General features: G+C 56.2%; 1 pseudogene; it reads left to right on the top strand.

Annotated features, from left to right (window-relative positions):
• Positions 1-742, top strand: part of LOC143262959 (large subunit ribosomal RNA) — a 2994-nt pseudogene extending 2252 nt beyond the window's left edge.
• Positions 743-5000: the final 4258 nt, after the last annotated feature.

Genomic DNA, 5000 nt, shown 5'->3' with positions numbered 1-5000 from the left:
TTTCTTTTCTGTATAAGCGTTCGAGTTCCCTGGAAACCTCTAGCAGGGAGATAGGGTTTGGAACGCGAAGAGCACCGCAGTTGCGGCGGTGTCCGGATCATCCCCTCGGACCTTGAAAATCCAGGAGAGGGCCACGTGGAGGTGTCGCGCCGGTTCGTACCCATATCCGCAGCAGGTCTCCAAGGTAAAGAGCCTCTAGTCGATAGATTAATGTAGGTAAGGGAAGTCGGCAAATTGGATCCGTAACTTCGGGATAAGGATTGGCTCTGAGGAGCGGGGCGTGTCGGGCTTGGTCGGGAAGCGGGTCTGGCTGACGTGCCGGGCCTGGGCGAGGTGAACGGCTCTCGTGGCTGGGATCCGAGCTCGGTCCCGTGCCTTGGCCTCCCGCGGATCTTCCTTGCTGCGAGGCTTCCGTGGCGTTTCCCATCGGTGCGGTCGTCCTCTTCGGCCGCCATTCAACGCTCAGCTCAGAACTGGCACGGACTAGGGGAATCCGACTGTCTAATTAAAACAAAGCATTGCGATGGCCCCCACGGGTGTTGACGCAATGTGATTTCTGCCCAGTGCTCTGAATGTCAACGTGAAGAAATTCAAAAAAGCGCGGGTAAACGGCGGGAGTAACTATGACTCTCTTAAGGTAGCCAAATGCCTCGTCATCTAATTAGTGACGCGCATGAATGGATTAACGAGATTCCCATCTGTCCCTATCTACTGGCGGTGGCGGTCTGTGGCCACCCAGGGTTGAGAGGCGACCCCCGAACTAGTCCTCGCGTAGGTTGTTGCTACTACCGAGTCGATGGATGCGTCGACGATGAAGGCATTTTAGACCGTCAGTGCGTCGTACATGTAGTACTTCGCATAATGGCGAGGCCCGAGATTAAGCATGCGGGCTGTGGCGTGTTCATGTACAGCATTGAATATGCTGTACTACTCCTTAGCGGGGGACTGTTGTCACTTGTGGCTGCAGTCCCCCGCGTCACGTTATGCGGTTTTTCTGGTCTAACTGGAATGCCGCATTTTCGTTGTCTGAACACGCCACGAAGCAACACGCCGTCGGATTGAATGTTGCTGCTGAGTCGATAGGTGCATCGGCGATGAAGGCACTCGAGAGACCGTCAGTGCGTTGTACATGTAGTGCTTCGCATAATGACGAGGCCCGTGATTAAGCAAGCGGGCTGTGGCGTGTTCTTGTGCAGTATTGAACATGCTGCACTACTCCCATCCGGGGGACTGTTGTCACTTGTGGCTTCAGTCCCCCGCGTTACGTTATGCGGTTTTTCTGGTCTGACTGGAATGCCGCATTTTCGTTATCTGAACACGCCACAAAGCAACACGCCGACGGAGTGAATGCTGCCGAGTTGACGGATGCATCAGATGCATCGGCGATGAGGGTATTTTGAGACCGCCAGTGCGTTGTACATGTAGTACTTCGCATAATGGCGAGGCCCTTGAACTAAGCATACGGGCTGTGGCGTGTTCATGTACAGCATTGAATATGCTGTACTACTCCCTACCGGGGGACTGTTGTCACTTGTGGCTGCAGTCCCCCGCGTCACGTTGTGCGGTTTTTCTGGTCTGACCGGAATGCCGCATTTTCGTTGTCTGAGCGCGCCACGTAGCAACATGCCGCTGGATCTAGAAATCGGGATGCAACCAATCACCTGGGCAACCCAGGCCGCAAGGGGCAAACGTGCCCTAGCCACACTTGAGCCTCCACGAAAAAGGTACCGCTGGATAGCTCGTGTTCTCAAAACGCAGCGAACCGAACGAAGTGTGGTGGAGAGGAAGAGGCAGCCTCTCCGACTGCTGTCTCCCGCGTGTTTGCCGTGCGTGGCGACCCTTGTCGTCGGAAAAGAGGATCCTGGGATCTGAGGGGGCCCTCTCCTGCGGGTGAGACGTCCCCAACACGTACCTTTGGCCTCTGCTTCGGCTAGATGGGAGGCTGGACGAGAAAAGCAGCCCTGGTCCAGTCAATCGGCTTGGAACGACCATACGCTTCGGCGAGTGGGTTCTGACGGGCGAGGACGCGGGCTGGGTTGAGCAATCGGCCCAGTCAGCAGACTATGTCCGGTGCGTAGCCCTAACCCAGCCTGATGGCGGGTTCCAAAATGTGTGGGTCGGTGGTGGCCGGGGAGCGTACCGGATGAAGGCAAAGATCTAACTATGGGATCTAAATTGAAAGTACAAATTGAACGTTCGAAGTCGGCGGGTCCAGCTCCTACTCGGAGTGAAGCCGTCGCCACAGACGCGGAAGCTACAGCAGCAGCTGTTAGCCCTCCTGCGTCTGCGAAAAAGACAAGGTCCGGGAAGGTGCTGAACATCGCCAATCCTCGTGTGACCTTGGAGAGATGCGTGACACCCACGCGAGCGGTCTCGGTGAAAACTGAGGCCACGGTAGAAGGCGCGCCGGACACCGGTAACGTGGGGACAGCGCCCAAGTCGGGGGACTCCCCCAGCCGCAAGGCTGGGAAGGAGAAACCCAGAAAAATCGAACCAGTCAAAGACACGCTCGTGAAGGTGCAACCGGCACCCGTGCGTGTCGAAGACCCCGAAGGTGGCGGTTGGAAAACCGTCACCAAAAAGTCGAAGCGTGCCAAGCCAGTCGCACCTACTGGCAAGGCCGCAGCAAACCAGGCCAGGAAATCGAAGGGGACGGTTTCCGGGCACAAGGTACGGCCTCTCGATCTCGTGAGAGACGAAGCCTTCAGGCGAGTATCGGAGATACGGACCTTTTGCTTTCGACCCGAGTCGAAAGTCAACAAGGAGTCCGGGTCGAAGATACTAGCAGAAGTCGGAGCACTCAACGAGTTGGTCCAGGAGCTGATTCAACGAAACAGCTTCGTCGAAGGGCAACTCGCCGCGGTCAGGGCGGACCTAAAAGCGCGTCCTGCCGTAATGAGTGCGGCGCGACCTGGGCCGTCCAAGGGAACCCTCCCGAAGACGGTCTCCAATGCCGCGCAGTTGACCTACGCCCAAGTGGCAAAGGTCAACCAGTCAGCGACTCCGGAGGCGAGAAGACCACCGACACAATACGTGGTGCGTATCTTCCCGCCAAAGGATAAAGGACAGAACAGCGATGCTACTAAGAGAGCTGTTCTGTCGATCGTAAAACCTGCGAAGGAGGCGATCCGTGTCAGATCGGTTCGACGCATCCACTCCGGTGGCATCGTCGTCGAAACCGATCGCAAGGAGGACCTAAAAGCCTTCGTAGGCAATAAGAAGCTGGCGAGTGCGGGACTGTCCGTCTCCTTGCCCAGCAAACGGGACCCCGAGGTCCTGATTTATGACATTCCGAAAGGGATGGGCAAGGAGGAAATTGCCTCCAGTCTTTGGAGGCAAAACCTCTCTGAGGCGTCCCAGAAGGATGTGCCTTCGGGTGTTCGGGTCAGTCGCATGGCTGGCAAGACCCCGGAGACAGCCAACTGGGTAGTGGCCGTCAGTCCGCAGATTCGTCGGCGGCTGGCGCAGAGAGGGGACCGGGTGTACCTCGGGTGGAGTTCCTGTCGTGTGCGGGACTTCATACAGGTCACCCGATGCTATAAGTGCCAGCGCTTCGGGCACACGGCGAAGCGCTGCAAATTCAAAGAGGATGTCTGCGGACATTGTGCCGAAAAAGGGCACGGCTATGCCCTCTGTAACAGGAAGAGCAAGCCTCCGGTCTGCTCCAACTGTAAAGACAGAGGGCGACCATTTGAACACAAGTCGCGAGACCCGGCCTGCGCCTCCTATCAGGAAGCGCTGGTTTTGGAGATGTCTCGCGTTAGACAAGAATAATTTGAATTGAATGGATAGTACAAACGACCGGCGACGCTCGAGAGTCATACGGGTCATGCAGCATAACATGCAGCGGGCCCGAAACGTGACCGACGAAGTCCGGACTGAGATGCATAGGCGAGGGGTAGATGTGTTGCTTGCACAAGAGCCATATAGCTGGCGGGGTACTGTGCCCGGGCTAGGCTTGAGAACGAGGCTGATCACGGCAGGCGAACCGGTGATGGCTGCAATAGCGGTCAGAAACCCGGATCTAACCGTGGTCAAAGTCTCTAACTTGTGCGACACGCATTTGTCCTGTGTCAGCATCTCGGGTTCGTTTGGGAGCTTCTTCCTGATCAGCCAGTACTTTCAATGCTCCGATGACGTTGAATCAGGTCTGGCGCGGTTGGAGAGAGCTCTTTCCGCACTTAAGCATAACCGAGTCATTATCTCTGCCGACGTTAACGCGAAATCAGCCCAGTGGGGCAGCGCGGAGACGGACGTGAGAGGCCGTAAACTCGAAGAGTTTATCGTGAGCCATGGCTTGGTTGTCTTGAACGAGGCTGGAAACGCTCCGACGTTTTCCAGCCCTAGTGGACAGTCATACATCGACGTCACACTATCGACACCTGATATTTGCGACAAGGTGCGAGGTTGGAAGGTCCGCGAGGACCTGACGACCAGCGACCACCGAGTCATAGAGTTTTCTTTGAGTTTTTGCGCCGAGGACGGTGCTGCCGAAATTAGTAGCAACAGCAGCACCAACCGGAACGGATTATTACCAAGGTTCCGACTCCGAAGCGCAAAATGGCCCGAGTTCGACAAGGCGCTGCAGGAAAGTAAGAGGAGTATATCCCCCGATCCATTGAACAATAAGGGGGATGTCGAACATCTAGCACAGGAGATCGAAAGAATGATCGTCCAAGCGTGCGACTCCTCGATGCCAACCAAGCAGTGGCATTCAAAATCCGTCCCATGGTGGACGGCCGACCTGACGAGGCAAAAGAGGCGAGTCTACAAACTTAGACGAGCCTCGCAGAACGCAGCATGTTCAGAGGAGCAGAGGGCGGCCAAGAGGACCGAGTATCTTAAACAGAGAAAGGCCTACAAAGCCGCCATCAAAGCTGCTCGGTCGCACAGCTGGCGTGCATTCGTGACCGAGCAGGGAAACAAGGAACCCTGGGGCCTCATTTATAAGATCACGAGGCAGAAGATGACAGCCAGCACGGTCATCTCGAATATAAATC

Source organism: Megalopta genalis, unplaced genomic scaffold (genome assembly GCF_051020955.1).
Source record: "Megalopta genalis isolate 19385.01 unplaced genomic scaffold, iyMegGena1_principal scaffold0259, whole genome shotgun sequence".
NCBI lineage: Eukaryota > Metazoa > Arthropoda > Insecta > Hymenoptera > Halictidae > Megalopta > Megalopta genalis.
The sequence above is the reverse complement of the archived record's forward strand: the minus strand, read 5'-3'. Positions and strand labels throughout refer to the sequence as shown.